This window comes from Cetorhinus maximus, unplaced genomic scaffold, assembly GCF_964194155.1.
Source record: "Cetorhinus maximus unplaced genomic scaffold, sCetMax3.hap1.1 HAP1_SCAFFOLD_1482, whole genome shotgun sequence".
NCBI classification, from domain to species: Eukaryota; Metazoa; Chordata; class Chondrichthyes; order Lamniformes; family Cetorhinidae; genus Cetorhinus; species Cetorhinus maximus.
Genome location: NW_027597423.1, coordinates 66690 through 78371, shown reverse-complemented (window position 1 = coordinate 78371; position 11682 = coordinate 66690). Strand labels below are relative to the sequence as shown.

The 11682-nt window shown below is 61.1% G+C and overlaps 1 non-coding gene across 1 annotated transcript; it reads right to left on the bottom strand.

The window, feature by feature from the left end:
* Positions 1-11058: 11058 nt before the first annotated feature.
* Positions 11059-11131, bottom strand: trnah-aug (transfer RNA histidin (anticodon AUG)). The gene has a single exon. It is a non-coding gene; the product is annotated as a tRNA-His (tRNA).
* Between the last annotated feature and the right edge of the window lie 551 nt (positions 11132-11682).

Sequence of the window (11682 nt, the reverse complement as noted above, 5' to 3'; positions counted from 1 at the left end):
AGAGAGGGAGGGGTCGGGGGGAGGGAGAGAGGGAGGGGTCGGGGGGAGGGGGAGGGAGAGAGGGAGGGGTCGGGGGGAGGGAGAGAGGGAGGGAGAGAGGGAGGGGTCGGGGGAGGGAGGGGTCGGGGAGGGAGAGAGGGAGGGGTCGGGGGGAGGGAGAGAGGGAGGGGTCGGGGGAGGGAGAGAGGGAGGGAGAGAGGGAGGGGTCGGGGGGAGGGAGGGGTCGGGGTGAGGGAGAGAGGGAGGGGTCGGGGGAGGGAGAGAGGGAGGGGTCGGGGGAGGAGAGAGGGAGGGGTCGGGGGAGGAGAGAGGGAGGGGTCGGGGGGAGGGAGAGAGGGAGGGGTCGGGGGGAGGGAGAGAGGGAGGGGTCGGGGGGAGGGAGAGAGGGAGGGGTCGGGGGGAGGGAGAGAGGGAGGGGTCGGGGGGAGGGAGAGAGGGAGGGGTCGGGGGGAGGGGGAGAGGGAGGGGTCGGGGGGAGGGGAGAGGGAGGGGTCGGGGAGAGGGGGAGAGGGAGGGAGGGGGGAGGGAGAGAGGGAGGGGTCGGGGGGAGGGGAGAGGGAGGGGTCGGGGGAGGGGGAGAGGGAGGGAGGGGGGAGGGAGAGAGGGAGGGAGGGGGGAGGGAGAGAGGGAGGGAGGGGGGAGGGAGAGAGGGAGGGAGGGGGGAGGGAGAGAGGGAGGGGTCGGGGGGAGGGAGGGGTCGGGGGAGGGAGAGAGGGAGGGGTCGGGGGGAGGGAGGGGTCGGGGGGAGGGGGAGAGGGAGGGGTCGGGGGGAGGGAGAGAGGGAGGGGTCGGGGGGAGGGGAGAGGGAGGGGTCGGGGGGAGGGAGAGAGGGAGGGAGGTGGGAGGGAGAGAGGGAGGGGTCGGGGGGAGGGGGAGAGGGAGGGAGGGGGGAGGGAGAGAGGGAGGGGTCGGGGGGAGGGAGAGAGGGAGGGGTCGGGGGGAGGGAGGGGTCGGGGGGAGGAGAGAGGGAGGGGTCGGGGGAGGAGAGAGGGAGGGAGAGAGGGAGGGGTCGGGGGGAGGGAGGGAGGGAGGGGTCGGGGGGAGGAGAGAGGGAGGGGTCGGGGGGAGGGAGAGAGGGAGGGGTCGGGGGAGGGAGAGAGGGAGGGGTCGGGGGGAGGAGAGAGGGAGGGGTCGGGGGGAGGGAGAGAGGGAGGGGTCGGGGGGAGGAGAGAGGGAGGGGTCGGGGGGAGGGAGAGAGGGAGGGGTCGGGGGGAGGGAGAGAGGGAGGGGTCGGGCGGAGGGAGAGAGGGAGGGGTCGGGCGGAGGGAGAGAGGGAGGGGTCGGGCGGGGAGGGAGAGAGGGAGGGGTCGGGCGGGGGAGGAGGGAGGGAGAGAGGGAGGGGTCGGGCGGAGGGAGAGAGGGAGGGGTCGGGCGGAGGGAGAGAGGGAGGGGTCGGGCGGAGGGAGGAGAGGGAGGGAGAGAGGGAGGGGTCGGGGGAGGGAGAGAGGGAGGGAGAGAGGGAGGGGTCGGGCGGAGGGGAGGAGGGGAGGGAGAGAGGGAGGGGTCGGGGGAGGGAGAGAGGGAGGGGTCGGGGGAGGGAGAGAGGGAGGGGTCGGGGGGAGGGAGAGAGGGAGGGGTCGGGCGGAGGGAGAGAGGGAGGGAGAGAGGGAGGGGTCGGGCGGAGGGAGAGAGGGAAGGAGAGAGGGAGGGGTCGGGGAGGGAGAGAGGGAGGGGTCGGGGGAGGGAGAGAGGGAGGGGTCGGGTCGAGGGAGAGAGGGAGGGGGTCGGGGAGGGAGAGAGGGAGGGGTCGGGGGGAGGGAGGGGTCGGGGAGGGAGAGAGGGATGGGTCGGGGGGAGGGAGAGAGGGAGGGGTCGGGGGGAGGGAGAGAGGGAGGGGTCGGGGGAGGGAGAGAGGGAGGGGTCGGGGGGAGGGAGAGAGGGAGGGGTCGGGGGAGGGAGAGAGGGAGGGGGAGAGGGAGGGAGAGAGGGAGGGGTCGGGGAGAGGGAGAGAGGGAGGGGTCGGGGGGAGGGAGAGAGGGAGAGAGGGAGGGGTCGGGGGGAGGGAGATGGAGGGGTCGGGGGAGGGAGAGAGGGAGGGGTCGGGGGGAGGGAGATGGAGGGGTCGGGGTGGGAGAGAGGGAGGGGTCGGGGGGAGGGAGAGAGGGAGGGGTCGGGGGAGGGAGAGAGGGAGGGGTCGGGGGAGGGAGAGAGGGAGGGGTCGGGGGTGGGAGAGAGGGAGGGGTCGGGGGAGGGAGAGAGGGAGGGGTCGGGGGGAGGGAGAGAGGGAGGGGTCGGGGGTGGGAGAGAGGGAGGGGGTCGGGGGGAGGGAGAGAGGGAGGGGTCGGGGGGAGGGAGAGAGGGAGGGGTCGGGGAGAGGGAGAGAGGGAGGGGTCGGGGGGAGGGAGAGAGGGAGGGGTCGGGGGGAGGGAGAGAGGGAGGGGGAGGGAGAGAGGGAGGGGTCGGGGAGAGGGAGAGAGGGAGGGGTCGGGGGGAGGGGGAGAGGGAGGGGAGGGGGAGAGGGAGGGGGAGAGAGGGAGGGGTCGGGGGGAGGGAGAGAGGGAGGGGTCGGGGGGAGGGAGAGAGGGAGGGGTCGGGGGGAGGGAGAGAGGGAGGGGTCGGGGGGAGGGAGAGAGGGAGGGGTCGGGGGGAGGGGGAGAGGGAGGGGTCGGGAGAGGGAGAGAGGGAGGGGTCGGGGGGAGGGAGAGAGGGAGGGGTCGGGGGGAGGGAGAGAGGGAGGGGTCGGGGGGAGGGGGAGAGGGAGGGGTCGGGGGGAGGGAGAGAGGGAGGGGTCGGGGGGAGGAGAGAGGGAGGGGTCGGGGGGAGGGAGAGAGGGAGGGGTCGGGGGGAGGGAGAGAGGGAGGGGTCGGGGGGAGGAGAGAGGGAGGGGTCGGGGGGAGGGAGGGGTCGGGGGAGGGAGAGAGGGAGGGGTCGGGGGGAGGGGGAGAGGGAGGGGTCGGGGGGAGGGAGGGGTCGGGGGAGGGAGAGAGGGAGGGGTCGGGGAGGGAGAGAGGGAGGGGTCGGGGGGAGGGGGAGAGGGAGAGAGGGAGGGGTCGGGGGGAGGGAGAGAGGGAGGGGTCGGGGGGAGGGGGAGAGGGAGGGGGAGGGGGAGGGAGAGAGGGAGGGGTCGGGGGGTGGGACAGAGGGAGGGGTCGGGGGAGGGAGAGAGGGAGGGGTCGGGGGGTGGGACAGAGGGAGGGGTCGGGGGGAGGGAGAGGGGGAGGGGTCGGGGGGAGGAGAGAGGGAGGGGTCGGGAGAGGGAGAGAGGGAGGGGTCGGGGGGAGGGAGAGAGGGAGGGGTCGGGGGAGGGAGAGAGGGAGGGGTCGGGGGGAGGGAGAGAGGGAGGGGTCGGGGGAGGGAGAGAGGGAGGGTTCGGGGGAGAGGGAGAGAGGGAGGGTTCGGGGGAGGGAGAGAGGGAGGGGGAAGGGGAGAGGGAGGGGTCGGGGGAAGGGGAGAGGGAGGGGTCAGGGTTAGGGGTTATTGGGGAGGAGGGGAATGGGGAGAGGGGTGATAGGGAGTGGGACCGGAAATGGAGTGAGTGAGGAGGAAGAGGATGGGGAATTTTGGAGGCTTGATTGGGGACGTGGAGTTTGAATTTGGGGATAGTGAGGGTGATGCGGAGTAAGAGAAGGAGGATTGGTGTGAGCGTGGGAGGGACAGGGGATTTGCGAGGGAGCAGGTTGGGGGTGGGGTAAGGTGTGATTGTGGGTGGGGTGAGTGACTGTCCGAGTTTCCTGGGGTTGGAGTGAGGGGTCTTGGTGCAGCGATGAAGGAGGTGGGGGGCATAGAGAGGGAGAGAAGCAATGAGATTTGAGAATGGGTCTGATCTGACCCGGTGCTGATTTCTATTCCAGGCTAATGAAACTGGAGCTTCGACACCAGCTCTTCAACCAGGATACAGTGGATGCTCATAACTCCATCAGGTACAGAATCCGGGACAGACCATTGGCCCTCCTCCAGACAAGGCCTGTTCGCTCCCAATGGACCCTAACCCCTTCCCCTTCACTCCCACCGTACACAATCCCAATGGACCCAAACCCCTTCCCCTTCACTCCCACCGTACACAATCCCAATGGACCCAAAACCCTTCCCATTCACTCCCACCGTACACAATCCCAATCCCAAACCCCTTCTCGTTCACTCCCACTGTACACAATCCCAATGGACCCAAACCCCTGCCCGTTCACTCCCACCGTACACAATCCCAATGGACCCAAACCCCTTCCTGTTCACTCCCACTGTCCACAATCCCAATGGACCCAAACCCCTTCCCGTTCACTCCCACCGTACACAATCCCTAATGGTCCCAAACCCCTTCCCGTTCACTCCCACCGTACACAATCCCCATGGACCCAAACCCCTTCCCGTTCACTCCCACTGTCCACAATCCCAATGGACTCAAACCCCTTCCCGTTCACTCCCACCGTACACAATCCCAATGGACTCAAACCCCTTCCCGTTCACTCCCACCGTACACAAACCCAATCCCAAACCCCTTCCCGTTCACTCCCACCGTACACAATCCCAATGGACCCAAACCCCTTCCCGGTCACTCGCACCGTACACAATCCCCATGGACCCAAACCCCTTCCCATTCACTCCCACTGTACACAAACCCAATCCCAAACCCCTTCCCGTTCACTCCCACCGTACACAATCCCAATGGACTCAAACCCCTTCCCGTTCACTCCCACCGTACACAATCCCCATGGACCCAAACCCCTTCCCATTCACTCCCACTGTACACAAACCCAATCCCAAACCCCTTCCCATTCACTCCCACCGTACACAATCCCAATGGACCCAAACCCCTTCCCGTTCACTCACACCGTACACAATCCCAATGGACCCAAACCCCTTCCCGTTCACTCCCACCGTACACAATCCCCGTGGACCCAAACCCCTTCCCGTTCACTCCCACTGTACACGATCCCCAATGGATGAGACCGACCCGCGCAGGCCCGAGATGGATCCTGGACGTTTCCTGCCCTCAGTTGCCGGCTGGATTCACGGCTGCCCCTCCTCTTGTTTGTGTCTTACCCCAGGGCCCTGCTGCTGGAGGAGCTGGAGGCGGAGCAGCAGAGCGCCGAGACCCTCCGCCGGACCCTGAGCCTCTACCAGATGCTGGGCGCGGAGTTCGAGGGCTGGTCTCCGAGTACGGGCACCTCCGACAGCTGCTGGAGAACAAGATGTGGGCCCTGGAGGAGTTCAGCAAGTCCCAGAGCTAGCGCCGAGGGGAGACAGGGTCCGCCCGCAGCTGTGGTGGGGTGGGTGTGGGGTGGACACGCACCATCCCCCAGCCTCCTCGTTCCCTCCCACCGTCCGTCTGGGTTCCCGGAACCTACAGGAGGAGCGACGTTTTGGAAAGTGGGCAGGAGTGGGGGGGTTCCTCTGGGCCCCACGGGAAGGGACAGGGAGGGGGAGATGAACGGGGGTGGGGTGGAGAGAGAGAGAGAGAGAGAGTTTGGAAGGGGGAATGGGGGAAAAGGAGAGGGTTTGGAATGGAGGGAGAGTAGACGGTGTTCAGGGAGAGGGGGGTGGAGAGAGTTTGGAGGGGCAAGTGGGAGAGAGTTCGGGGGTGGAAAAGTGGGGGGTGGTGGGGGAGAGATTTTGGAGGGGGGAGGGTGAGAGAGTAATGGGGGAGTGTTGGGGGAGGGTTGGAGGGGGGGAGGGTTTGGAGGGGGGGAGGGTTTGGAGGGGGGAGAGTTCGGAGGGGGGGAGAGTTCGGAGGGGGGGAGAGTTCGGAGGGGGGAGAGTTCGGAGGGGGGGAGAGTTCGGAGGGGGGGAGAGTTCGGAGGGGGGGAGAGTTCGGAGGGGGGGAGAGTTCGGAGGGGGGGAGAGTTCGGAGGGGGGGAGAGTTCGGAGGGGGGGAGAGTTCGGAGGGGGGGAGAGTTCGGAGGGGGGAGAGTTCGGAGGGGGGGAGAGTTCGGAGGGGGGGAGAGTTCGGAGGGGGGGAGAGTTCGGAGGGGGGGAGAGTTCGGAGGGGGGGAGAGTTCGGAGGGGGGGAGAGTTCGGAGGGGGGGAGAGTTCGGAGGGGGGGAGAGTTCGGAGGGGGGGAGAGTTCGGAGGGGGGGAGAGTTCGGAGGGGGGGAGAGTTCGGAGGGGGGGAGAGTTCGGAGGGGGGGAGAGTTCGGAGGGGAGGGGGAGAGTTCGGAGGGGGGGAGAGTTCGGAGGGGGGGAGAGTTCGGAGGGGGGGAGAGTTCGGAGGGGGGGAGAGTTCGGAGGGGGGGAGAGTTCGGAGGGGCGGAGAGTTCGGAGGGGGGGAGAGTTCGGAGGGGGGAGAGTTCGGAGGGGCGGAGAGTTCGGAGGGGCGGAGAGTTCGGAGGGGCGGAGAGTTCGGAGGGGCGGAGAGTTCGGAGGGGCGGAGAGTTCGGAGGGGCGGAGAGTTCGGAGGGGCGGAGAGTTCGGAGGGGCGGAGAGTTCGGAGGGGCGGAGAGTTCGGAGGGGCGGAGAGTTCGGAGGGGCGGAGAGTTCGGAGGGGCGGAGAGTTCGGAGGGGCGGAGAGTTCGGAGGGGCGGAGAGTTCGGAGGGGCGGAGAGTTCGGAGGGGCGGAGAGTTCGGAGGGGCGGAGAGTTCGGAGGGGCGGAGAGTTCGGAGGGGCGGAGAGTTCGGAGGGGCGGAGAGTTCGGAGGGGCGGAGAGTTCGGAGGGGCGGAGAGTTCGGAGGGGCGGAGAGTTCGGAGGGGCGGAGAGTTCGGAGGGGCGGAGAGTTCGGAGGGGCGGAGTCGGAGGGGCGGAGAGTTCGGAGGGGCGGAGAGTTCGGAGGGGCGGAGAGTTCGGAGGGGCGGAGAGTTCGGAGGGGGGAAGAGTTTGGAAGGGGGAGGGGGGAGAGTTCGGAGCGGGGAGGGGGAGAGAGTTTGGAGGGGGGGAAGGGGGGAGAGTTTGGAGTGGGGGAGAGTTTGGAGAGCAGGAGGAGAGAGTTTGGAGGGGGGGAGAGTTCGGAGGGGGGGAGAGAGTTCGGAGAGTGGTGGGGGGGAGAGAGTTTGGAGGGGGGAGGGGGGGAGAGTTTGGAGAATGGGAGGAGAGAGTTTGGAGAGCGGGAGGAGAGAGTTTGGAGAGCGGGAGGAGAGAGTTTGGAGAGCGGGAGGAGAGAGTTTGGAGAGCGGGAGGAGAGAGTTTGGAGAGCGGGAGGAGAGAGTTTGGAGGGGGGGAGAGTTTGGAGGGGGGGAGAGAGTTCGGAGAGTGGTGGGGGGGAGAGAGTTTGGAGGGGGGAGAGTTTGGAGAGCGGGAGGAGAGAGTTTGGAGAGCGGGAGGAGAGAGTTTGGAGAGCGGGAGGAGAGAGTTTGGAGAGCGGGAGGAGAGAGTTTGGAGAGCGGGAGGAGAGAGTTTGGAGAGCGGGAGGAGAGAGTTTGGAGAGCGGGAGGAGAGAGTTTGGAGAGCGGGAGGAGAGAGTTTGGAGAGCGGGAGGAGAGAGTTTGGAGAGCGGGAGGAGAGAGTTTGGAGAGCGGGAGGAGAGAGTTTGGAGAGCGGGGGGGAGAGAGTTTGGAGGGGGGTGGGATTGAATGTGTTGCCACTCATTCCTCTGGCTTGTACAGTTTTGAATGTTGAATCAGAAATAAAGCCCTGTGTAATCACCTGACATTGTCACCGATTGGCCGCTCTCCTTGCGTTTTGACCTCCACCGCCCCCTGTCAGACCAGCTCCGGAACTACAAGTATCAGCCTCTCTCTCCCTCGCCGGCTGGATCAGCCTCGGCCGCTGTCTTTCCAAGTCAGGATGGTGAGCAGCTGGGGGTGGGAGCTCTCCAGGGGGGTGAGGTTACCCCCTTGTCGGTCCGGGCAGCAGGGTTTGGGCGGCGCTGTCGAAGGAGCCTTGGCGTGGTTGCTGCAGTGCATCTTGTAGATGGTACACACACTGCTGCTACTGTGCGTCGGTGGGTGGAGGGAGTGAATGTTTGTGGATGGGGTGCCCATCGAGTGGGGGCTGCTTTGCACTGCGTTAATTCTCAGGCTCCTGCTCCCTCCGCACCATTCACACCGATTCTATCCCAGTTTGTATTCGTGTAGGGGGAACCCCTACTCCTACATCCCCTGCATTTCACGGCCATTTCCCTATACATCTGCTCCCCTATGTCCCCTTGACCGCTTGAGGGTCGATGGTACATCCCCAGCATAGCCATGGCCTCTTTGGTTCCTCCATTTTTTATCCTCTTCCGCTTTTTCCTCCTTGCCCTTGAGAATGTGGGGGTAACGGGGGCAAATGTGAAACCGTTCATATTGGAAGGAAGAATAAAAGGGAAGCCTGTTATCCAAATGGTGAGAGATTGCAGAGCTCTGAGGTGCAGAGGGATCTGGGTGTCCTAGTGCGTGAATCACAGAAGGTTAGTATGAAGCGTATTATCTAAATGGTGAGAGATTGCAGAGCTCTGAGGTGCAGAGGGATCTGGGTGTCCCAGTGCATGAATCACAGAAGGTTAGTATGAAGCGTGTTATCTAAATGGTGAGAGATTGCAGAGCTCTGAGGCGCAGAGGGATCTGGGTGTCCTAGTGCATGAATCACAGAAGGTTAGTATGAAGCGTATTATCTAAATGGTGAGAGATTGCAGAGCTCTGAGGTGCAGAGGGATCTGGGTGTCCTAGTGCGTGAATCACAGAAGGTTAGTGTGCAGGTACAGGGGGTCATTAGGGAAGCTAATAGAAAGTTATCATTTATTGTGAGGGGGAATTGAATATAAAAGTAGGGAGGTTATGCTTCAGTTGTACAGGGCACTGGTGAGACCACATCTGGAGTGTTGTGTACAGAGTTGGTCTCCTTATTTAAGGAAGGATGTAAATGCGTGGTAAGCAGTTCAGAGAATGTTTACCAGACTAACACCAGGAATGCGCTGCCTGTTTTATGAGGGAAGGTCGGAGATGTTAGGTTTGTATCCGCTGGAGTTTAGAAGAGTGAGAGGCGACTCGATTGAAACCTTTAAGATCCTGAGGGAGGGTCTCGGACAGGGTGGGATGTGGAGAGGATGTTTCCTCTTGTGGAACGAGAGGGGTGTCACTGTTTAAAAATAAGGGGGTCACCCATTTAGGACACAGATGAGGAGAAACGTTTCTCTCTCCGAGGGTGGAGAGTCTTTGGAACTCTCTCCCTCAACAGGCAGTGGGGAGCAGAGAGTTTGGATATATTTAAGGGAGAGTGAGATAGATTCCTGATTCACAAGGGGGGTGAAAGGTTATCGGGGGTGGGTAGGCAGGGAACGTGGGGTTGAGGTTACAATCAGATCAGCCTCCATCTTATTGGATGGGGTGGGGTAGCAGGGGCTCAAGGGGCCGAGTGGCCTCCTGCTCCTAACTCGCACGATCGGTTGGGGGGGGGAACGGTGGAGACAGAAGGTGTGGGCTTAACCCTTGTTCAACACCGTCATCACCACCCAGAGGCATATCCTAAAAGCGATCGGTGAGCTGAGGAATGGGCGTCTGTGTACGTCGCCCCCACCCCCCACCCCCACCCCCCGGGTCTGTCGTCGGCGTAAAAAATAAACGTAGGGAAAGGAATTTATCTAAATGGTGAGAGATTGTAGAGCTCTGAGGCGCAGAGGGATCTGGGTGTCCTAGTGCATGAATCACAGAAGGTTAGTATGAAGTGTATTATCTAAATGGTGAGAGATTGCAGAGCTCTGAGGTGCAGAGGGATCTGGGTGTCCTAGTGCATGAATCACAGAATTTAACGAATTTAACCGCAACGGGTCAACTTTTCAAACACCGGCTTCGACCGACGGAGAGAAAATCTTCTCTTCAATTCATCGGCGAACCGTTGAAAGCCAAACTGACAGGAAGCAAACTTCCCCAGCCACCCCCAGCCAGACTTTAACACCAACAGCTCCACATTTACTCACTCACAGAACTCACACCCCCCTTGTCCAACGTTTCCAAACTAAACTCGCTCGAAAGGAATTACTCGGAGAGCTTCGAAGAGAATTCGTCGACTCGTTTGAAAACCGGTTTGAACTTATCTCCAGACGTTTTGTTTTTTTGCCCCTGCGGAAATTAATTATTTGGTTAACTTTTCCGAAGCTGAACTTACTCCCCGAGATATTTCTCCGGTGAATTTGACTGGACTCTATTTCCGTGGAGTTGATCTCGAAATCCTCAGCTTTTTTTAAAAAACGAATTTAAACTCATTTGAGTCAATTTATCTTTTAACAATTGATCTGGGATTTCTCAAACTTTTGTATGTTAAAAAAAATAATAATTTAAGTTCTCTTCAAAGATATTCCTCCATCGAATTTGCGGCGAGTTGGCCAATATTTATTTCAATCGGTTTTATCTTATTTCACAGAGTCACACAGGGTGCAGAAGAGTCCCTTCGGCCCATCGAGTCTGCACCGACAGGTGAGAAACACCTGACCTACCTCCCTAACCCCATTGACCAGCACTTGGCCCCATAGCCTTGAATGTTTATGAGGTGCCAAGTGCTCATCCAGGTGCTTTTTAAAGGATGTGAGGCTAACCCGACTCCACCACCCTCCCAGGCAGCTCATTCCACACCCTCACCACCCTCTGGGTAAAACAGTTTTCCCTCACATCCCCCCCCCTCTAAACCTCCTGCCCCTCACCTTGAACTTGTGTCCCCCCTCGTGACTGATCCTTCAACTAAGGGGAACAGCTGCTCCCTATCCACCCTGTCCATGCTCCTCATAATCTTGTACACCTCGATCAGGTCGCCCCTCAGTCTTCTCTGCTCAACGAAAACAAGCCAAGTCTTATCCAAATCTCTCTTCGTAACTTAAATGTTTCATCCCCAGGCAACATCCTGGTGAATCTCCTCTGCACCCCCTCCAGTGCCATCACATCCTTCCTATAATGTGGCGACCAGAACTGCACACAGTACTCCAGCTGTGGTCTCACCAAGGGTCTATACAACTCCAACATCACCTCCCTACTTTTGTAATCTATGCCTCGATTGATAAAGGCAAGTGTCCCCTGTGCCTTTTTCACCACCCCCACTAACATGCCCCCTCTGCCTTCAGAGATCTATAGACACACACACGCCAAGGTCCCTTTGTTCCTCCAAACTTCCTAGTGCCATGCCGTTCATTGAATACTTCCTTGTCCAATTACTCCTTCCAAAGATTCTTCTCCCTCAAATTTAACTGGCAGTTTGTGAACTATTTTTAAAAGTTTGCTCCCTCCGAACCAGCCAGGAGTCAAACCTGGAATCTTCTGATCCATAGTCAGACGCGTTATCCATTGCGCCACTGGCCCAGATGTGAAAAGCCAGTGGCAGTTCTTACAAATTGTCCGGACTCTCCTGTTATGACTCAGCGGACGGTGAAGGCTGAGTTAGTTAAAATCCCAGAGGGATATGTTCAACAACTGTCATCACCTAGATTTTCAATTGGTATGTTTTGAGCGGCAGCTCTAGATTCAGGAATAAGACCACCAGGTCTCGAGAGTTTTTATATCGAACTAAATGAGACGTGTATTAGTTTACAACAAGGTATTAAACACATACATAAAAGCAAAAAAAACTGCGGATGCTGGAAATCCAAAAGACAAATAGCTGGTAAAGCTCAGCAGGTCTGACAGCATCTGCGGAGAGGAGCACAGTTAATGTTTCCAGTCCGTATGACTCTTCAACACAACTGAGGAAAAATAGAGAAATGAGGTGAAGTATAAGCTGGTTTAAGGGGGAGGGGGGACAGGTAGAGCTGGATAGAGGGCCAGTGATAGGTGGAGATAACCAAAAGATGTCACAGACAAAAGGACAAAGAGATGTTGAAGGTGGTGATATTATCTAAAGGAATGTGCTAATT